General features: G+C 57.3%; 1 protein-coding gene across 2 annotated transcripts in view; it reads left to right on the forward strand.

The window, feature by feature from the left end:
• Window positions 1-22,737, forward strand: part of PRKCB (protein kinase C beta) — an 89,035-nt gene that overhangs the window by 1,106 nt on the left and 65,192 nt on the right. The window lies entirely within an intron of this gene.

Below are 22,737 nucleotides of genomic sequence, written 5' to 3' on the forward strand. Positions count from 1 at the left end.
AATTTTGCTTCTGTGAATATTTGGGACAGAGTTTTATTTTGGTGGGTGGTTGACTCCCAAGCTGAGGCATTTGGCATGAAAACAAACGTGCTTTAGAGCTCTGAAAGGCTCCTCTTCACAGCTGTCCTTGGGGTTTTGGAGTGGCAGCCTCGGCGTGAGGTGCTGGGGTGGGTCTGGGTCTCGGGAGCATCCCTGCAGCTGCCTGTACGAGCAGTGTGAGGCTAATCCAATGGGAATGATGCTGCTACTCATCCTTAACACTTGCCACACGTATATAACCTTAAAATAACAAAACCATCTCCCAGCCACCTCCCAAACCCCAGCCTGAAGGCCTGGACAGGTGTTGGCAGGCAGAGGGAAGTGGATATGGAGATGAAAATGTATCCTAGGGCTGTTTCTCAAGGTCACAGCTTCCCCTGGTACCTGAGGTTTCACACATGGGCAGTTCAGTCACGTTACTGAGAGGAATTTTGTGCACCTTGGATCTCTGTTTTGGGTCTTCCCAGGCTTTCCTGGCTGTGAATTCCCTGACTTTGCTTACAGTGAGGTGTATTTGTGCAAACACCGTGTCTGTGAAATCCGGAGTGTGTTGTGGAGCAGGTGGGGACCACGTCTGGGCCCGGCAGGGTTTGCCTGCATTATTTCCAGAGCCCTGCTCAGTTCTACCTATAGCATCCAGTGTCGGGTAACTGGCGCCTTTCCAAGTCTCTTCCAGCTGTCAGGAGCTGTTCTCCAAACCTGAAACTGTGCTCTTGCGTCAAGGTTTATCCTCAGGTGTTTTTAGGCAGGGTTAAACCAGCAGGTGAGCCTGTGGAGGTGGGCTCGGAGGGGCTGAGCAGCGCAGCCCTGGCTCGTGGGGCAGGAGCCCTTGTGAGCTGCAGTGACAGCAGCAGCACTGCCAGGGTGTCAGTGCCACCCCCAGGGGTGTGTGACAGCTCTGTGACATCCCTTTCTGCCTTAAGAACCCCCTTTGCAGGTCACCCTGCCGTTACAGACGTGCATGTGCCATTGACTGTGCAACAGGGACTCCTGCAGATTGAGCTCTGCACACCAGCCCAATCTTTACTTTCCTAAAATCAGTGATCTGTGGCTTTTCCCAGAGCCCGCCTGTGAGGTGCTGGCGTGCCCAGGTGAAGGTGCTCCCGTGGGGGAGGCAGCTATGGGGTGATGCCCATCACGGCGAGGGCGCCCCAGCTGTGCCCCGGGGTGGAGGACACGCCGTGTCTCCCTGCAGGGCGCTCCCAGCTCGGGAAGCCAACACAGAGGTGCCACTGCCATCTGCTCGGGAATCACGGCTGCCCCGGGGCTTGTCCTGGTGGGAGGCAGAACGGGGAAGGGGTGCCAGGACTGGCACTGCCCTGCTCCAGCTGTGCCAGGGGAGCTGTGCTTGTGCAAGACTGTGCAGGGACCACCAGCTTTGGGTTTGTGCTGCAGCTGCTGTTGAACTTGGCAAACATTGACACGGAGGCAGAAAATCCCAGGGCTGGCTTTTGTGCTGGGGTTCTTCAGCTCCACAGGGCTGGCAGGAAGCTCTGGAGTGAGGGTCTGCCTCTCCCTTTACTGAGCACAGCTTTAATTCAACTTGAACGACTTCCCCGAGTGTTTCATCCCCTTGTGCTGTGGGATGGCTGGAAATGCAGCTGGGGCACACGCCTGTCTGCTCTCAGCTGCTCCTACTGCTGTGCCCGCTTTAAGTAGGTTTTCACCTGTGCCCTGATTTCTTTCTAGGGCATTTGCAATAATTAGTTTGTTAATTAGCTCATTACTTGTGACTTTTGGCAGGAAGTTAGCAGAAACCGACTCTTTGTAGCTTGAAATACTAATGGATAGCACAAAATGCCACTTAATTGCCTGCTAATCTGCTTCTTATCCTCGCACACAATCTCCTCCTTATCCTTGTGCGCATCTGAAGACTTCCTGGGCCAACGTCTCTCTGGTGAGCCAGAAAGCGTCTGGGTGTGGGCAGGGGAGGGCTGCGCACAGCCGCTCCAGGAGCAGGGCTGCTTCTGGCAGGTGAACAAAGAGAAATCAATATCTTGTGGGTGTTGGAAGCCGAAGGATGTGCCTGGAGCTGCCAGGAAGATGAACTCTTCCCGAGGGAGGCTCGGTGCCCCCTGGCTGCCTCTCAGCCCGTGCTACAGAGGGGCTCTCTGGCCCTGCTGCAGCTGCAAGGTGCAGAAACTTCTCCGGAGCAGAGAGGAAGGGGAGTGCGTGTTCTCCCGTTCCCGGCTGGGGATTCACGCAGGCAGTGCCAGCACCAGGAATGCGATGGGAGGGAGCAGCCCCTCGGTGCCTTCGGCTGGGGAAGGAACATGTGGCCAAGCCTTGGCTCTCCTGACGTAGGAAGTGCTGTAGGATGGTAAAGGAAAGGGAACTGGTTTGAAAGCTTTTGAGAGTGAAGTTCTTGGTCGCCTTCTGGGAATGTGCTGCTGCTGGGAACTGGCAGCTTTCTCCTTCCTGCTCGTGTTTCCCCCGCCTTGGCATCCCCGGGGGCTGTTTCTCCTGTTGTCCAGGCAGCTCGTGGTCCCTGTGTGGGTCAGGGTGCTGAGGGGGACGTGATCTCTGGAGCTGGGCTTGCTCAACCTGGATTCGTTGTGGCTGGGCAGAGGTGAGGAGCAGTGGAACATGATTCACACTTGGGAGCAAAAAATAACCTGCATCTGTCGCTGCTTTCATGTGTACAATGTAGAAAAGATCTTGGAAAGGAGAATCTTGATTCTTCCTGAAGAGAAAGGGGAAAAAAAAGCATATTTTGGTAATGTGTGCTTGGATGCCATGCAGTAACTTTTCTGGGGAGAATGTTTACTTCTTGTCCCTGCTTGTGACTCAGTAAGCAAAGACACTCTTCAGATTAGATCTCCTTCCAAACTTTATACCACACAGAATTCCTCCCTCCAGGTTTTCCCCTCCCCGCCCTCCAAGGCCAGTGCTCTGGTTCTGTTTTGTGTTTTCACGAGTCAACATCTGAGACCAGAAGTGAGCAGCTGGGAAATGTCACCCCGGCCTTACCTCTCGAGCAAGTATTTCTCTCTTGTTCGCAGCCTTCACAAGCCACCCTTCCTCCCCCCAGGCGGAAGTGAAACCCATCACACTTTGCTCTCCACTGCAGCTCAGCCACCCTGCGGGCTGCGCTCACACCGCTCAGTGCCGGCTCTTATTGACTGTATTAAACAAGTAAGAAACAAAAGCAAAACAAACTCCAATCATTCCGAGTTGCCACAAACCCAGTAATTTCGTGTCAACATATTATGCACACTGGAGAAATGTTAGTGTTCAAATAGACTAATTAAAAATGTTACTGCAATTACTTTTGCAACACAAACGATGCTAATTATATAATGCTGCAGAAATTGGAAACATGATTTCGGAGGGCTCTTTGTGCGTGGTAACGCAGCCCTGGGGGCTGGAGCCGTGTCCCCACCCGGGGCTGGGGCAGCAGGACAGCGCTGCAGAGCAGGTACAGCAGAAAAGGGAAGTGGGGCTGGCCCCGCTGCACGGATGGGCTGCGGTCCTGCACAGCCCAGTGCACACGGAGCTGGCGGAGATGGGAACGTGCGCCCCTCGCAGGGTCCTTGCCAGGCTGGCTTTAGAGCTGTCACCTGAGCTGGCCTGGCTAGTCCCGCCCTTCCCTGCGCTGTGTACCTGGGCTGCGAGGGAGCCGCGTTTTGGGGGAGCTGTTCTGGAGGCAGCCGGGCCGGGCAGCCCCGGGGCTGTGGGGCCGGGCAGGGACGGCTCGGTCCCGCACAAGGGCTCGCCCGGCTCTCGCAGTGGAAGTGGTTTCTCCTTCCTTCCCCCTTGCAGCTGCAGGGTGGATTTTTCTTTCTTATCACCGGAGATAGCTGTCATCCTAAAATGATCTGGGGCCCGGCTAATGAGGTGGTCTGTTTCCTTCCCGGGCTATCCGTTGCTGACTGGTGCCAGCCGTAAGATGCTGGCTGTGGGGTTTGGAGCTGGCCCGTGGGCATTTGGGTGCCTTGGGGTGGCAGGAGGCTTTGCAGCACGTCTGCCTGGTGCCTCTTGGCTCTGGCACCACTGCAGAGGTTAAAGCACCCCAGTCCTGAGCCTCTGCCATGATTATTCTCCAGCTATTGAGACTTCCTGGGGGATTTAGTGCCTGGGCTGTCTCTAAGGAGACTTCTCAGCAAACAGTGCTGGCATTTCTGCACGCCTGCTCGCTCACACACGTGTGATCCTACAGATTCCTGCAGCACACGGGGCCCTGGCAGGTGTGTGGGGCATCCTTCCCTGGCAGCGAGGTGTGGGTGGGCACTCGCTGTCTTGGCACCAGCAGAAGATGCTGTGAAACAGGGCAAGACCTTGAGGGTTTGGTGTCTGCTGAGGAACAGGAGGTGGGGTTGAACCTGCTCTCAAAACTTGGTGTGAATTCTGCTAACTGCTGGGCTTTCTGTAGGAACTGGAGGGAGGGGAGTTGTGCAAGCCCTCGCTGTGGGCTGCTGCCCTCCCTCCTTCCCAGGCAGCACAGCTCCTCCTCCTCCTCCTCCTGCAGCTCGACAGGCAAAAACCTGAAAAACGCCAGAGAGGCTCCTCAGTGCCACCCAGGCCCCCGTGGCTCTATCAGCCAATAAGTGGCACGTTCAGAGTGACTGAGAATTTAACTTCTGGCTGTGCCTGTAATCCAGCGAGGGCAGGATTGCCTGAAACACCTCCTTACAGGGGGTGTGATCAGAAGGGGAAGGTGGCAGTGCTCTCCCCTGGACTGCAGGTGTGTGGTAACGAGAGGGGATGTTTGCAGTGCTGCCTGGGGTGGGATTGTGCCCAGGTGAAGTGTTCGGGGGCCTTTTCCTGCAGCAGCCAGCTGTGAGAGGACTGGCTGCACAGGGACACAGCTGGCCAGAGCCCACCCTGGGCTGGTGGCCTTGGTGTGCCTGTGGTCCAGCTCAGGCCCCAGTGGCAGCACAGAGTGTGGTGGAGAGTGCTGGTGAGGTTAATCCCACCAGCTGGCTTCCTGAGTCACTGCTCTGCAAGTCCACGCATTAGAGGCACTCAGGGAAGGGTGAGTAAGGGGCTCCCTGTAGGGGAAGAGCGGCCCCAGGTGCTTGGGCAGCGTGTTCCTTGTGCTCTTGAGGGGCTGGAGATTGTCAAAAACGAGCTCTTTGGGGAAGGCAGTAACACAAAATCAGGAGTTCTGGTGTGGGGGCCCTGGGTGCAGCCCTGTGCTCTGGGGTTGCCCTGGGTGCTGCCCCACAGATGTGGGTGATGGGTGTCCTGTCCCACAGCTGGGTGAGGGCAGGGGACAGAGAGCACAGGGAGCTCCAGAGCCCCTCCAGACCTTCCAGGTGATGCTGTAGGAAATAAAGCCTGGCCAAGGACTTTTCCATTCCCTGGAATGACTCTGTCCCATACTTTGAGATCTAGCAGAAGCCACAGGTCCTGTGCTCCTTGGAGTGGGGCCCTGCAGGGGCTCCCTGGGGTGGCACAGTGCCCTCACACCTGGCACCTGAACAGAGACGTGGGGCTGGGGCATCTGGGCCAGGCTGGCAGAGACAAGGGCTGTCCCTTGGGCTTGCCTTTCTTTAGGGAAAGGACAGCTCTGGGCTGCTGTTCCCCAGCTCTGAGCCCATCCCTCCATCCCTCGCTGGTCTAGGCTGCTGTTGGTGGCCTCTGTGCCGTGGCCAGGAGTCCCTGGAGGCAGAAAGGTGCCATGAACACCAGGGATGTGAAGTGACACAGCAACTGCCTGAGTTTTGCACTGACCCGAGGGATGAAGGTGAAAATCCCTCTGGGTGTCAGGGGCTGCTGCCCAGCAGAGAAGGGGACAGAAGTGGCCCTGGCTGGCCTGTCCTGCCGGAGCCAGCACCAGGCAGTTTTTCCACCAGAGCCACAGAAGGGATGGGGGAGACAGGAAAAAGCTCTGGTGGTGGTTGGTAGCAGCCAAATCCTGCGTTAAGCAGAAGCAATTCCCAGAAGTAGCTGTGCTGGCTGGAGCTCTTCCTGGGAAGGGAAAGCACCTCTCCAATCCCAGCCTGCCCCTGCTGGGCTGCACCAGGGCCGGGCAGGGTGGGCTGGTTTCACCAGGAGATCGGGATCCCCACGGGGAGAAGCTGTGGGGTCTCTCCCAGGGAATGCTCTGCTCCCTCCTCCGTGTCTCATCCCAGGGAGGGCTGGGAAGGAAACGGCTCTGGCTGTGCTGTGGGGCTGCAGCTCCCGGGGTGCCTGTGGGGGGATGGAGCTGTGTCCTGGGAACTGCTTCTCTCAGCACCCCAGATGTGTCTCCCCTTTGGAGAGGCTCAGCTGGCCCAGCCAAAGGGATGGCTCTGGCCAGAGAGCTCCTGCTGGGTGCAGGTGGCTTGTGTGGCTTTGCCGTGGTCAGTCCTGGCCCTTGGGACCGCTTTGCTGCAGGCTCTGAGGGATTGATCCTGGTTTTAGGCTGGCCTCCACTGGAAAAATGAAACAAATGAAATGTTCTCCCTGTGAGAGGCACCTGAACCCTGTGTAATTCATAACTTGCCAGCAACACTCGCTTTTCCCCTGTTGAGGATGACTCCTGGTCATGGGTGGGGAGCTGGCTGAGCCCTCCCAGGGCCCCTCCTGGAGCCCTGGCCACGCTTTCTGACAGCTGAGGCCGGCTCCCTGTGACGGGAAATGCCTTTCATGAGACGTGACAGCTCCGCTCCCAGCGGCAGCATCGCGGGGCAGATGGAGCTCTGCTCCTGCTGCTCCTCCCTGGCAGCTGCCGGGCCCTGCTGGCCACTGGCCACTGTCCCTGGCCACTGTCTCTGGCCACATGCTGCTCCCCAGCACGGGATGGCCCCTGCAGCCGCGTGTCCCACACGGGGACAGGGCTCTGTGTCACCTCCTGCCAGCCAGGCCTCCCCTCTTGTGGCTCTGCTCAAGCTGTTTGCTTTTGAGGGATTTTGGGCTGCCTCCCTCAGCTGTTTGTCGCCATCCTGCTCTTCCCATCATGTGGAAAAACAAAATAAATCCCAGTGCAGCCTGATACTGGAATCAGTAGGCGTTTGGGGTGGGTAACCTCGTTAGCCTCTTGCTTTCAGAATTTAACTCCTGTGGCCCAGAGCAGGAGCCTTCCTGCCCCAGCTGATGGGCACTGACTGCCAGTGCTTAATGCTTGTGAGCTACGTCTTGTCAATTTAAATAATTTGCTTCCATATTTGGTCTTGCTTTTGTGCCAGATTTATACATCTTGTTTAAATCTGACAAGCAGAATATACTTGCTGCTAATCTGAGCTGGACAAGGCAGCGCCTGCCAAAAAATCCAATATTAATAAGCTCCAGTACATGGAAGTTACTGGATTTGCAAACTTGAGGCTTGTTATGGCACAGCTCCCTGAAAACTGGCTTTTTTGCATCTACTTAAATCTGGGTTTTTCCAAGGAGCCAGTCTGTGAGCTTCCCTCTTCGGGTGGGAGCTCCCTCCCCAGCTCAGTCTCCGGAACAAGGGAAGCTTTCCAGCTCTAAGCAGGAGATGAATTGCATATTTTTGGGGTGTGGTTGGGAAAATGGGGGATAACTGGTGTCTGTGCAGGGAGATCTGGGAGCAGCTGGTCTGGAGCAGGAGCTGTGAGCCGTGGCTCTGCCTGTGCTGTCACTCAGGGCTTGTGTTTGGGGACATGGGGCTGCTGGAGCGAGTCCAGGGCTACTCCCAGGGCTGGAGCCCCTCTGGAGCCAGGCTGGGAGAGCTGGGGGTGCTCACCTGGAGAGGAGAAGGTTACAGGGAGAGCTCAGAGCCCCTGGCAGGGCCTGAAGGGGCTCCAGGAGAGCTGGAGAGGGACTGGGGACAAGGCCTGGAGGGACAGGACCCAGGGAATGGCTCCCACTGCCAGAAGGCAGGGATGGATGGGATAATGGGAAGGAATTCCTCCCTGGCAGGGTGGGCAGGCCTGGCACAGGTGCCCAGAGCAGCTGTGGCTGCCCCTGGATCCCTGGCAGTGCCCAAGGCCAGGTTGGACACTGGGGCTTGGAGCAGCCTGGCACAGTGGAAGGTGTCCCTGCCCATGGCAAGGGTTGGAACAAGATGGGCTTTAAGGTCCCTTCCAACCCAAACCATTGCAGGATTCTCTGATTCCATGTTTAAAATCTTCAGTCTCTTGTGGTTCTGCTCTCATCTTCCTACATTTGATATTTAGTCAACAGCAGGGAAGCTAAAAAAGATTCAGATGTCTAAATCTCAGCCTTCAGCTGTTCTTCCTCTTCCTCGTGCTGTGTTGCCAGTGTGTTCCAGCTGATCCTGCTGGTGGATTCCTCCCTGTCTTTTGTTGCCATGTGAAAGGATGCAACAGGAATAGCTTCACCTTTGGGGGGAACAGTTAAATCCCTTTATTCTGACGGTCTGAACAGAGAGCACAAGCACATTGAATAGCTGACACTCGGAGCACATGAACAAATGCATTTTCATGATTTCCAATTATAGCAGAAGAATGAGAAAGTGAGGTGGTGAAGAGGAGTGAAAGTCGTCCTGGCTCCCCTGAAGGCTTCCTGCAGCCGCGGTGACATCGCGATGAAGTCAGGATTGTTTTATAATATCACTGAGGAGCCGGAGTGAGGGGGAAGTGGCCCATGAATTTCATTTGCATCACTGAGTGGATTAGCTCCTGACGCAGTGCAAAGTCATTATTTACTGTGTCTCCGGCTCCGGAGCCCTCCCAGCGCTGCGCTGCTGCCGAGAGGCTGAATCAGAGCGGGGAGCAGCCCTGCCTGCGGGCACAGGGATGATGGAGCCTGGCACGGCTCCGGGCGCTCTGCCTGAGGAGCGGGCATCGGGTCAGCCCGTGCTTTGCCTTCCTTGCACTTCAGTGCTTAACTTGAGCTCGGCTTAGGAGAAATCCCTGGCCGTGCTCCAGAGCCTGGCCTAAACCGAGAGCAGCCAAGAGCGGGGAGGCAGCCTAAGGGACAGAAGTGTGCCTGGGGCAGGTGCACTGTCCCTGTCATGCAGGAGCCGTGCCAGGCTGTGCCGTGCCAGGCTGTGCCATGCTGGCAGGGGCAGCTCTGGAGCCTCTCTGTCCTCAGCTGTTGCTCAGAAGATTTCTGCACAGCTGGAAATAACCCCCCAGTGATGATTTATGGTACCGATTTTGCCGTGGAGATGCCTTTGCTTGGTCGTGATGCTGGAGATGGGCTGTGGGAGAGGCTTTGGAGTTGTGGTGTGCCCCAGGGTTTGTTGGGCTCCTTGGGCAGGCAGCCGTGATGGGGGAGGCATCCACATCTCCATGTTCACTTGCTTTCTGAGGGGTTGGATGGAGTAACTTGCTTTTGGGGGTCTGACTGGAGCCGAGTGCCCTTTCATGCAACATCTGTAATTGCCAGGCGGTTTCTGAGGATGGCAGAGCTGCCAAGAGGGCCGTCCCTGTGTGCAAGGGGCAGGAAGGCTGGGCAGGACCTGTGTGTCCCCTCCCCAGCCTCTCAGGGCAGATTTCTGCCCCAGGGATGGCTCTGAAACTGGACTAATTTGCTTTTGTGCGATCGTGTGTCTGAGGACCGTCTCCAATAGCTCAGTCCATTAATTTCCAAATTTGTCTTGCTCGCTTGTCTTTGATGGAGAGGAGCCTCAGGGCCGGAGCCTTCTGGAAGGGGAGGCTTGTGGGTGTGTATGTGGGTTAACTTAGGACCATCCCCTCGTGAGGAGCAGCAGGGAGAGGAGCAGGGATCAGCCCGTGGTGGCTCTGCCTTCGGCAGGGAGGGCACAGCCACAGCGGTGACAAGGGCAGAGCTGCCGACCTGGTGTCTCCCAGGGCTTCTGAGGTGGAAAAAGTCTCACTTACTGGGTCATTTAGAGACTGAATCTGGGGTTTTGGCAGGAGGAAAGGCTTTAATTAGCTGCTGCTCAGTAGGGCTGCTATTAGATCTTCAGAGCAAGATGCTGCTGGACTGGAAAAAATGCAGCAATAGCTCATTTGCTCAGGAAGCCATGATGGTGATTTGCATTTTGGTCGGGTGCTGAACCCTTGTAGAGAATTCTTCTAAAACCAAACTATAGCTCGGATTCCTTCCCTCTCTGCAGCTGGGTGAATGTCTGCCTTGGTCCCAAACACCTGGGGCGTGAATTCCTTTGTTTGCAGCACTCGGCTCTGCGGGCTGGGCTGTGGACATGTCCTGTCAGCAAACGCTGCATGACAAATGGCTTTTGTCTCTCCACCTTGGAGGAGAATTCAATTGTACCTTATTATGTACCTATAAGGATTTTTTCTGCTCTACCAGCAGCCCCTCTGCTGACCTGAATACCCAAGAGATGTGTAGTAGGGTAGGAAGCTTTGCAGTGCATCTCCTGAAGCTCAGCTCTGCTGCTGCTGGAGGATAAGGGGTTTTGAAATGTGTTCCGAACACTTTGAAGTGTATTTTGGACACTTTTTTTTGTTTCTCCTGTGTTGTCAGCTTGCACAAGTGCAAAATGAGAACCAACCCCACAGCCTTGGGCTGGCTCCTGCCCCAGGCTCTGCCTCAGTGCTGCCCAGGAGTGTCACAGGCCGGGTGTTTGAGGTGACCAGGGTTTGTGCTGGGCAGGAGTGACCACGTCTCCGTGCTGTGCCAGGGCAGGGCCCTCCAGGCTGCCCTGGCCCCTGCTCACCTGGGCTGCCTCTCCTCAGAGCAGCTCCTGGCCCTGCCTGGGCCCTGCCCCTCCTGGTGGGAGGATTGCTGTGCTTTCATCTTTGGTTTGCTGGGAATGCTTGCTGCTCCTTTCCCAGCTGAGAGCTGGAAATTCCCAGCTGGTTTAGCCTCTGTGCCAGGCTTTGGAAGGTGACGTCCCTCTGCTGTCACCTGGCTGCAGTTTGGCCCAAGAGGTTACGAGGCAAGAGGCTGGTTTATCTTTTAGGTCATTTCAGCCATTTCCCCAGGGTGCTGTGGGTGGGAAAAGTGGGATAACGTGGGTGACACAACACAGCACATCCTGCCAGGATCCCTGCACGCTGTGCTGCCTGCTGGGATGGGGACAGGAGCCACAGCACCCCTGGCCAGCAGCAGATCCGATGCTCCCTGCTGCTGTGGAGTTCCCTCCAAAAGCACCTCCCCTCTTCTGGGCTTTGTAAATTTGGAATAAACTTAATTTCTCTGCTGTTACTATTAACTGAGTCCAAGAGGATGAAAATAAATGCCTGTTGGGAAGGGCAGGCTGACTCACTTTCTCATTCTCCTGTAAATTTCCATTTAAGTTTCAGTTTAAGCTCAGGTATGAGGGGAGTGAAAGCCAGTAATTTGTGACAAAAACTTCTATTTTAACTCGCAGTAGAAGAACTCCCTTTTTAATTGCAGAAATTATAAGGCCGGATTCTTGTAAGGCAATGCTGGCTGCAGCGGGTACCTGCTGGCTGCTGTGGGTGCTTCACTGCAGGGCCACCAAAGGGAATGTCACCCTGTGCCTGCACACCCCGGGCAGGGGCACCTGCACGAGGGAGGCTCCCCTGGACCATGCTCTGCTTTGCTCTCACTGCTCCTGCTGTGCCTTGTTGGGCTTGGAAGCAGCACCGTTGTGTGAAGGTCCTCACAACAGCCAATCCCCCCTCCAGCCAGGACTCTGGGGCTTTATGGTGTCCCCCACCATCCGTCCCACCCCCAGGCTGGGCTCTGCAGCCTGCTCCATCACCCTCCATACGCAGCCAACTGCACAGTTTTGGTCGCCTTGCCCTTTGCTGGACCTCTTCCTGCTCTGTGGGGTTTGGAGGCAGCAAACCTTTGCTGCTGTGGGTGGAGGGGCTGCCCTGCGTCCCCCAGGACAGGGGGCCCCTTCCTTGCTGTGGGGCCTGGCCACTTATCTCATTCCTGGATCAGGTGCCTCGGGCTCTGCAGCGAGTCCTTCCCTTATCACTCCTGCCTGGGCTGTGAATTTACTTCCACTGTGTCAGAGCGAAACAAGAAAACTTCTTTAAAAAGCAAGAGCAAAGTCATGTGAGGGAGCAGTGTTGTGTCAGCACTTACAGAGGGTTCAGAAGAACGTGGCCCATCTGGTGCCTTCCAAAAGGGGAAGCAAAGGGCTCCCAGCCAGGGCTGCCCTCCCTGCCCTGTGCTGGGCACTCAGGGAAGCTCTGTGGGACCAGCTGGGTGGTGGTGCTGGCTGGGTTGGAGGGACCTTGAAGCCCATCCAGTGCCACTCATGGCAGGGACACCTTCTCCTGTCCCAGGCTGCTCCAAGCTCCATCTAACCAGGCCTCGGGCACTCCCAGGGATGCAGGGACAGCCCCCTGGCATCCTCCCCTTTTGGAACCCCTTTAGGGAGAGGAAGGTGCTCCAAGTCCAACATCCCCCGGGGGTGGAAGCAGCATCCCCTCCCCGGCAGCCTGTGCCCTAAATTAGAGTTGCAAGATGCTGCAATGGGTCCAGATGGAGACTCCTAAAATAATAGCTGTCAGCTCCCTGCTGACTCGCACGGGGTGCTAAAGCTTTTGGCTTTAGGAGCGACGATTTAGGAAACAGAAATGCGGGTGGGCTGGAGCCAGACCGGAGGTGCCGGGGGCTTGGCCCCACCTGCGTTGGGATGGGCAGGCTCAGGACCATCATCTGCTGCTGTTGGAACATCCCACGGGTTTTGGGGAGCTGTTACCACCCGTCCATTTAGCACAAGGCTAAGGCTGGACTGGCAGGGTGGAGCACTTTGTTTTAGACATGGAACCTGGGCAGGTGTGTGACTGTGATGTGTGGCAGTGCTGCCAGGCACGTGTGGCGATGCTGGAGCTGTGGGATTGCTGCTGTTCCAGCAGCAGAGGTGTGTGTGGATGCTGCTGCTCACGTTCCAGTCCCACTCTGCTGCCCTTTGGCTTTGATGTCCTCCCCTGAAAGGAGCCGGTGGATGTCTAATAACGAGCTCGTATCTCATCTTCCTCCTGCAGGGCCTGTTGGGCTCCTCTAATTGCTCTGCAGTGGCCGTGGGAGGTGGCTGCCTGTCAGGACAGCTGTTCCTTTGATCGGGCTATTGCACATTCAGGTCTTGTCCTGCTCAGGTTTTATTTGCTGTCCGGGCCCTGCCAAGCCATTACCCTGAAACTAGCGGCTTAATTGCGAGGGCTCGTGGCTCAGCATCACCTTGTGGCTCAGCATCCCCGTGCTGGGAGTGGGAGCTGTGCTGCTCCCCCGGCACAGCCAGCTGGGAGCACTGCTGCTGCTGCTGCTGCTGCTGCTGCTGCTGCTGCTGCTCCAGGAGCGACGCTGCTGCCCGGGGACCGAGCACACCTGTGCTGGAAGAGCTCGGGAAAGCGGCGGTTTCTCGTGCCCTGCGTACAAACCTCTGCTTGCTGTTGAAGCTGTTGGGTGTGAGTGAGCAGCCCCTTCCCCGTGGCAGCGTGGGGAAGGGGCTGCTGGAGAGGATGAGCTGCAGGGGGAGTGAGCAGGGCAGCCCCTGGGGACAGCTGGGTCCAGTGGTGGATCTGATGGAATTAGACACAAAAATCCGCGTTTGTACTGGGCGATGGCGAGGTGTGGCAGGAGCCTTCGGCCTCTGCACGGCCCAGCTGCAGCTCCTTGGCAGTGCCAGGGCTGGCCCCAGCTGTGTCCCCTCCCGAGGGGCAGAGCCCAGCTGTGCTCTCTGTAACAGCCCACCAGGAGCACAGGGTGGGCAGGATGATTACCCTGCTCCCTGTGGCGTGCCTGGTGAGGATGCTGCTCCTCTCCTGCAGAGCCTCTGGCTCTGGGCTGCTGCCACGCTCTCTGTCCTTTGGGGACCAGCCCTGGTGTCCCCCAAACCCTGGGGAGATGGACAGGAGGAGGCACCTCCTGGCAGGACACTTCTGGTGGCCTCGGTGCCTTCCTGGGGCACATTGTGGAGTTTTGTAAGCAGGGCTGTGCTGAAATAACACGGAAACCATTCAGGAACTTCCTGTGAGTGACTCTCACTGGCAGAGGAATGGAAATTATACAGCCTTTAAAAAGGCTTAGGTGGAGAATCAAAGGGTGCATTTCAGGTCTTTGTGAAATGTGTGAAAAAGGGTAATTTTTTAAAGTTTATTTGCATCTACGTGCCAGGTGGGGAAGCCTGCTCTGCCAGGACATGGGGTAACTCAGCTGTGTGTCTGGGGGACGTGACACCCAGCCTCCCTGGTGTCACCATACCCAGATAGAAACTTCTCCTGCCTGCTTTAACTCACTGTCATGGGGGGCCCTGCCTTCCCGCAGGAATGCTGCTGGCAGCAGGCTGTGCCAGCTGGGTGTGAGCCTGGGCTGCCTTCACATGGCACTGCAAGGACCCTCCTAGAAGGGTGTAAGGCTGGATGGAGCTCTGGGCAGCCTGGGATAGTGGAAGGTGTCCCGGGGTGACATGGGATGGTCTTACAGGTCCTTTCCCACCCAAGCCCCTGTGTGATTCCTCGGGCTCAGCCTTCCCCTGTTCCCATGGGGCTGGAGGGCAGGTGTGCTGTGGCTGTGTGCAGGATTTGGGGTGAACCCAGGCTCTGTGGGGTTACAGCACCTGGGACGGGAGAGCCCAGGCACAGAACCCTCCTCATGCTCAGCAGCTGAGGCTGCAGCTCCTTGGTGTGAGAACGGGCTCTGGAAAGGGGCTGGGAACCAGCAAAGCCCAGGGGATGTGGGGGAGGCAGAGGGGGGTCCTGGAAGCCCCACGGGGTGCAGGCAGAGCCCCACTCGCCTGCACAGGCAGCCTGTCTGTGCTGCACAGCAGCCCCATGCACTGCAGATCATGGAGAACACCAGCCAGGGACCTTTGGGGGCTTCAGACTCGAATTTCTTCCCAGAGCTCCCCGTGAGCAGGCGGAGCTGCCTGGTGTGGTGTCCCGATGCCCGCTCCCTGCCACTGTGCCACCCCAGCCGGCTGCACCCCGGGCTCGCAGCCTTCCCCCACTGCTGCCGTGTTTGCCATCAATATCTGCCTCTGCTCTGCTGACACGTAGTGATTTTTCTCTCTGTGAAGGTTTCTGAGCAATCTAAATTGAGGAAGGGGAGGATCGCTTACAGACACGGCACTGGCTTGGCTCTATTTTGGGGGAGTATTTTGAGGTTTGACTCAACTGTAGCAGCTTCTCCGCAGGGAGGGCTGGATTGATAGTCAGGAGTGGTAGCAGGTCAGGTAGGCTATTTTTGGAAGGGCTGTTTAATTGTCTGGTGTGATTCTTGCAGAGCTTGTGGCTGGATGGTTACTTATCTCCTGTCAGAGTTTGTTAGCATGAGGCAGCTCTGGTTACACGCTGATATTAAATCAGAAATCCACGAGAGGGGCTCGCATCTGCTCTGTCTTACGTGGCTGGGAGGGTGGCAAGGGACAGAGCGCTCAGCATCTCTGTGCTTTCATGCCAGGAGCTGCTCCAGCATTGTTGTCAGTCTGTCCTCTCACCCACCACGCTGGGTCTGCCACTCAGGGGGCATCGCTGCCCACCCAGGACCTGCCCACAGCCGGGCTCTGCTGCCCTCCCTGCCCGCTGCACCGGCTGCATTTGGCTTCGAGCTCATTTTCCATCCCAGCTGCATGAAGGACACGCTCTCGGGGCAGGCAGGGTTTAACTAAACCCTTGTTAGCCATGTAAGCCAGTGGTTAAAGCGCTTCTGCTCTGCCAGGTTTGGGGTGTGAGGGGGGCAGGCAGAGAGCAGGCGGGTTTGGGGTGTGAGGGGGGCTCAGAGGGCTTTTCCAGCCCCAGGGGTTCTGTGGGTGTGGGGAGGGCTCTCCCTGTTGTGCTTGTCTGCTGGAGGAGGGCCAAGGCAGCCGTGTTCCAGCTGTGCCCGTGGATGCCCACGAACCCTGACACCAGCACCTCTCCTCTTGCAGCCTTCCAGCCCCATCCCCAGGGGTGTCACCCAGCAAATGGATGTCCCAGAATCTCTTGGTGCAGCATTTCCGTGACACCAGCAACAGCAGGCAGTGCCAGGGAAGTGTTTAGGTCCTGCCCAGGCCCTGGGAGTTGCTCAGACCTGGTTAAGGCATTGCTTTTGGATCTGTGGAATGCTGGGAGCTCAGAACCCTGTTTGACCTTGGGGTCTTTTGGTCTTGGTCAGGAAATTCCACTGTTACCCCTGGAAAAGAGAAGGGGAGGATGAGTACAGGGTAAGGGCAGGCAGGGTTTGCCTGACCTGCTCCTGCTGTGTGGCCTGGAGCTGTCCCAGCCCGTTTCTGTCACTGGTTTCACTCGCTGCCTCCAGTCACCAACCACCCCTTGGTGGGCTGGTGTGGCTTCAGGCGCAGCGTGACCTCTGCGGTCATCAGGCTGAAGGAAAGCTCCTCAAAGCCCCCCTGTGTCTGGTGAGGAGCACGTCCCCTGCCCTCTGTGCGATGGGGGAGCCATTCCCTGTGCAGTGTGCTGCGGGAGGTGGGAGCAAGGCTCTGGGGTTGTGTCCTGCCTCCCGCTGGCGCAGCTGGCTCTGTCTGGGGTCCTGGTGGGGTGGAACATGCGGCCTTGAATGAGTACTTTTAATTAGTTTCGTTCTTAGGCTGTCCTTGCTGTGCTGACTCACTTCCAGCTCTCTGGTAACTTTAACACACGACTTCACGTCGAGGCAGAGGGGCAGCAATCCAAAGGAGGGCCGGTGGCAGCGCCTGGGTGTGGGGCAGGCTGTGCTGGCGCCTTGGTTTGGGGGAAGCCAAAGGAAGTCGGAGGTCAGGCTGCACTCAGAGCAGCAAGGACTGGCTGGGGGGTGCAGGAGGTGCAGCAGCATCACCCCCAGCTTTCTCCAGGCTTTCCTGCAGCACTGCTGCTCGGAGGGGCTGTGGGCTCTGCTGCTGGGCCCGTGGGAGAGCAGGAAGGGGCAGCAGCAGAGCAGTGCCAGGCGCTGTGCCCTGAGAAGTCCCCGTGCGTGCCCCGGAGCCTTGTCTGTGGTATCACTTCCCCAAAGCTATTTCTGACACCGGGAGGTTCTCACTACTCAGCCTGAACTTGTCTTGTTTCGTGTCTGGCGGGGCTCGAGCGCCAATTCCTGCTGTGGCAGCCAGGCCTGGGCAGGGTCCTGCTCCTCCTGGCTCCAGGGAGGTTGTGGGGCAGGAGCAGTGGCTGTACTGGGGGTCACCCTCACGGTGCCCTCTGCACCCTCAGGAAGTCTTTGGCTGTCATCTCATGATGCCCAAAGGCCCAAGGCCTCCCAAGGGGGGTTGGCTGCAGGCTCTTGCCAGCGCTGGCAGTTTTGGGGGGCTGTCCCCCGGCGCTGCAGCACCGTGGAGGGGGTGTGAGTGGGAAGGCTGGAAGGGGGAGCAGCTCGTTGCTGTTCCTCCTAATTGCTCTCCCACTTCTGTACTCGAGTGAGCAAGGAGCTGTCTTGAGCTGCGTCCCTGGGGACGCTGCCTGGTTCTGTCATCCCTGGCAGCTGCACCGGCACCGTCCCCGCAGCGGGGCCCTTTCAAAGGAATCCTTCTCTGTTTTGACTCGGTCCATCTTCCCCTTGACGTGAGAATGATCCATCTGCCTCTTGATGTGGTGGAGGATGCAAGGGCTGTGGTGAAGCCTCCCGAGCGTGGGCGAGAGCTCCTGGGACGGTTCCCATGGGCCTGCGAGCCGCGGGAAGGTGTGGGAGCAGGGCTCAATCCCCAGCCTTTGCCTAAAGAATTCCTTGCTCCAGACTTGTTACTAGAAGCCGATAATAAAATTTGTAGGAGGTTTTTTTCTGATGGAAAGTGTGGGGGAGTGCAGGAGGAGCTCCCCTGATCTGCTCAGCATGGTCTGGCATTGTGTAAAGCACCAGCCCCGAGGCCGGGCTCTGGGGTGGGTGCCTGAGTTTGAGGAGATGGAGGTTCAGGGATTTCAGTGTGGGAGCTCCAGCAGGCCCTGCTGGGTTTGAGGAGATGGAGGTTCAGGGATTTCAGTGTGGGAGCCCCGGCAGGCCCTGCTGGGTTTGAGGAGATGGAGGTTCAGGGATTTCAGTGTGGGAGCCCCGGCAGGCCCTGCTGGGTTTGAGGAGATGGAGGTTCAGGGATTTCAGTGTGGGAGCCCCGGCAGGCCCTGCTGGGTTTGAGGAGATGGAGGTTCAGGGATTTCAGTGTGGGAGCTCCAGCAGGCCCTGCTGGGTTTGAGGAGAGGGAGGTTCAGGGATTTCAGTGTGGGAGCTCCAGCAGGCCCTGCTGGGTTTGAGGAGATGGAGGTTCAGGGATTTCAGGCCCTGCTGGGTTTGAGGAGATGGAGGTTCAGGGATTTCAGGCCCTGCTGGGTTTGAGGAGATGGAGGTTCAGGGATTTCAGGCCCTGCTGGGTTTGAGGAGATGGAGGTTCGGGGATTTCAGTGTGGGAGCCCAGGCAGGCCCTGCTGGGTTTGAGGAGATGGAGGTTCAGGGATTTCAGGCCCTGCTGGGTTTGAGGAGATGGAGGTTCAGGGATTTCAGTGTGTGAGCCCTGGCAGGCCCTGCTGGGTTTGAGGAGATGGAGGTTCCGGGATTTCAGGCCCTGCTGGGTTTGAGGAGATGGAGGTTCAGGGATTTCAGGCCCTGCTGGGTTTGAGGAGATGGAGGTTCAGGGATTTCAGTGTGTGAGCCCAGGGAGGCCCTGCTGGGGCTGTGGGGCTGGCAGATGCCAGAGATGGCCCGGGTGAGGCAGGGCTTTCCCCGGGCTGCCGGAGCCAGGGCTGGCCCTCAGCATGGCGCTGCTGCCGGAGGAGCTGCTCTGGAGGCTGTGCCAAATTGCTGTGATGTCCCTGAGGGCGGCTCGGTGCTTTCCAAAGCAGCAGCAGCACTGACCTGCCTGGAGCTCGGGCTGGCTGGCACTTCCCTGCCTCTGTGGGAGCCTGGGGTCTGCTGAGGCTGCTCCTCACAGCCAGCTTTCAGTGCCCTGTGGCAGCTGAAGGTGGGTGCTGAGGTGTTGCTCTCCCCAGGTGCCTTGGCAGAGCTCAGCAGAGCTGTGTTCCTGCCTCTCTGCAGTCAGACGTGCCCAATGACAAAAACTTTGGATCTTTCCATCCACGACTGTGTGGAAAGCGTTTGCAAGGAGCAGGAGTGCTGGGGGAAGGAAAGCTGCCAGCTCATCGAAGGTTTGGGTTGGGAGGGACCTCAAAGCCCATCCAGTGCCACCCAGTGCCACGGCAGGGACGCCTTCCACTGCCCAGGCTGCTCCAAGCCCTGTCCAGCCTGGCCTTGGGCACTGCCAGGGATGCAGGGGCAGCCACAGCTGCTCTGGGTACCTGTGCCAGGGCCTCAGTGTGCCAGCAGCTCTCTGGCCACAGAGAGAGGCACAACTTTGCCAGGCATTGTCCTGGGGAAGGCTGTGAGAAGATCAGAGAAAAGAATTCTTCACTTCTGCAGCTGTTGTTGTGAACTTGTGGAATGTATTGTGGAGATTTGTTTACCAAAGGGTGGTTTCCTAATTAGCCACTAATAATAGTGTTTGGATTCAAGGAGCAGTTGGGCCCAGGTGTATGGTGACTGTCTGTAAGGGCGATGGGTTTCTCAATAAGTGCAGTAAAATAAAGTGATTGATCAGCCTTCTGAGAATCATGGAGTCAGTGCTAATTATCACCTGGCTGGGGGCCTACAGCAACACCTCAGCACCCTCACAGGGAATAATTGAAAAGGAGCTTTTTCTGCTCCAAAATTACTTAGCAAATTTCTCCTGGAAGTTGACTTCAGGCTGATTCTGCTGAAGATTGATTGTAGTTTTTTTGGGGTTTTTCCCCCTGGTTGTTGTATTTGTAGAAATAATGATGTCTAAGCACTGTCTTACCAGCTGGTCAGAAATTCACTGGAGAGTTGCTAATTTCCAAAGGAAACATTCCTACAGCAGCAACTCCCAATTCGTGTGTGGCCACCTGGATGCTTTTTCCCTGGAGGCATTTCTGTTTCAGTGGTGGTTAAATACCTTCTCCTCCTTCCAGATGCCACTGGCCCTTCTGCTCTGAGCCATCAGAGCACATCTTTACAAACCAGCTGGTTTGGGCACTGGAATTCCTGGGATGTGCTTTATGTTGGGGACTTCTACACGGACAGGCAGCGATGGAGCAAGGGGGAACAGCTTCAGACTGCGAGGGGAGACTTAGGTTAGATATTGGGAAGGATTCCTTCCCTGTGAGGGTGCCCAGAGCAGCTGTGGCTGCCCCTGGATCCCTGGCAGTGCCCAAGGCCAGGACAGGGCTTGGAGCACCTGGGACAGTGGAAGGTGTCCCTGCCGTGGCAGGGGTGGCGCTGGTTGGGCTTTAAGGTCTCTCCCAAGCCAAACATTCTGGGATTTGGTGATTTCTGCTGCACCCCACGTGCCGCAGCCCAGGCTGGGGGTTCCTGTGCCTGGGGCCGGGCTGTGGCAGGCTCTGCACAGCATCCCCATCCCACGGCGTTCCCATCCCACCGCGCCAGCGCGGGGCTGCTGTTGCTACGGGAACGGGCGTTCTGGAGTTGGAAACCTCATTTGATTCCCTCTCCCTGCTAGTTAAGACACTCAGAAGGATTTGAAGTCACAAATACAATAGTTTTTGGGGTGGTGCAGGGAGTTCAAGGATCTTTCCCTGCTGAAGGAGCTGCCTGAACTCTCAAGGGGTTGAATGAGATTTTCCCCTCAATACCCACTCAAAAGCCCACTTTGCCAGCTCGGTGTGTGTGGGGCTGCTCGTTCTGCCACCTGCGGGGATAATTAAGACCTTTCAGGTTGCCATAGAGAGTATTTTGCCTTCTAATATTGCATCAATTTATATTTGGGATGTTTTTCTATAAAACTGCCAGTGCAGAGGCTGCTGTCTTTGTCAGGTGCACCAGTGGCAGGTACAGAAGGGGAGGCCTTAACCAGCCTGTAATTTGCAGGGTGGAGGAGATGCTCAGCGCTTGTGGTATTTCTTTACATTTGGTTTTTCTAACAAACACCATCCAGAACATTCCTTCCTCACTGAAGGGACGTCAGCAGCCTGCTGGAGGAATGATGGGATCTTATGTAGGCCAAATCCTGGACGTGGAGCAAGCAGCTCCAGAGGAATTGTTCTGCAGTCACATTAGCCCAGCTGAAATTCATCTTTGTGAGCCCAGCCCTCTTTTTCATTGCAGAATCAGAACAGCACCACGAGAAGTTGTGTCTGCTCCTGGGAGCTTGCTCACCCTCTCCTGCTCCTGGAAACCCCTTCCTGCTTTCCAAACCCCCACGGCAGTGGCTTGTTCAGGTGGGGATGGAACCAGGGGTGTGCTGGGGCCGCAGCTCCAGCCCTTCCTGAGCCCCCTGTGCTCCCCAGGGCCCCACCACTCACCCCTGCTCCTTCGGGAAGCTGCAGCTGAAAAGAGCAGCAAAAAGGTTTGTGTTGAGTTAGAACTTCATAGCAAAGAGCTGCTCTGAAGGGAGATGTGAATGCTTCCCTTGTACCCAGGATGGGAACTGGGACAGCAGTCAGGAGGAGGGGCTGTGGGTCTGCAAACACTCACCCCGGAGAGAAAAAGGCTGGGGCAGCAGCCAAGCCCTGCCTGGTCACCCCCTGACCACTCTGGGCATTTCTGGGTGTGGGTGAGCCTGCAGCTCTCCACAGCTGCAGCCTGCGTGCTGGGGCACCCAGGGGTGCTCTGAGAGCGATCCTGGCATGGCAGGAGGTTGCAGGTTGGGGTGAGAGCCCAGAGTGAGCTGGGCAGGGTGGCAATAGCTGCTCCTGAGCCAAGGCACAGCCCTGGAGCCCTGCAGCTCCTGCAGAGGGGACAGGGACAGGGCAGCTCCAGCAGCTCCTGCAGAGGGGACAGGGACAGGGCAGCTCCAGCAGCTCCCGCAGAGGGGACAGGGACAGGGCAGCTCCAGCAGCTCCTGCAGAGGGGACAGGGCAGCTCCAGCAGCTCCCACAGAGGGGACAGGGACAAGGCAGATCCAGCAGCTCCCACAGAGGGGACAGGGACAAGGCAGATCCAGCAGTTCCTGCAGAGGGGACAGGGACAGGGCAGCTCCAGCAGCTCCTGCAGAGGGGACAGGGACAGGGCAGCTCCAGCAGCTCCCACAGAGGGGACAGGGACAGGGCAGCTCCAGCAGCTCCCACAGAGGGGACAGGGACAGGGCAGCTCCAGCAGCTCCTGCAGAGGGGACAGGGACAGGGCAGCTCCAGCAGCTCCTGCAGAGGGGACAGGGCAGCTGCAGCCTCCCGAGCTGCCGCTCTGCCTCGCTCCCTGCCCGGGGCTGCGGAAGGAGCTGTAATTCCATTAACCAGCTGAATATGCTGGGGTCAGCCTTTGCCACCCAAAATAATACCATAATGAAAGAGAATTACGAGGTAATTGTTATTAATGGCCCCGAAGCTGGAAGAGAGCTGACGCAGGTGGGTGTCACACTGGGCCGTGGCCCAGCAGCGGTGCCCGGTGAGGGTGGGAGGCGAGGAAGGTCCTGGAGCTGCTGAAGGAGGAAGGATGATGTAAGGCAGGAGAAGGTGCAGTCCAGGAGGAGATTCAGCCACGTGAATGTAGTTTATTTGAGAACCAGTTTGCTGTGAATTAGCATCCTGGCAGGGTGCAAAACATGAATTTTTGGGGAGGCACCTTTTGGTGGGTGTTCGATGTTCCAGAGGCCAAAGGGCAGAGAGGGTGGCTGGCAAGTGAGTTTGAGTCCTGGGCTGAACCTGCTTCCTCTCCTTTAGCTCCAGCCTCCATAATTGTCGGGACAAGCTGTCTGTGGTGCAGGCAGTGATTTACAGAGGGACTGAGCTGATTCCAGCTCAGAGCTGCGTGGGGGCTCAGGAGCCTTTGGCAGGTTTGCCAGGCTGAGGGTGCTGGGGATGGCAGCAGCCAGGAGATGCAGGGGGAAGGGAAGATGAGCCCGAGGTTTTCCGTGTTCCAGCAGCCCCGTGGCAAGGGGAGGGCTGGAACAGGCTGCCCAGGCAGGGTGTGGAGTCTCCCTGCTTGGAGGTACTCAAAAGCCAGCTGGGCAGGTGGCCCTGGGTGAGCAGAGGGGTTGGACAAGGTGACCTCCAGAAATCCCTT

This window comes from Vidua macroura, chromosome 16 (assembly GCF_024509145.1).
Source record: "Vidua macroura isolate BioBank_ID:100142 chromosome 16, ASM2450914v1, whole genome shotgun sequence".
Classification (NCBI taxonomy): Eukaryota; Metazoa; Chordata; class Aves; order Passeriformes; family Viduidae; genus Vidua; species Vidua macroura.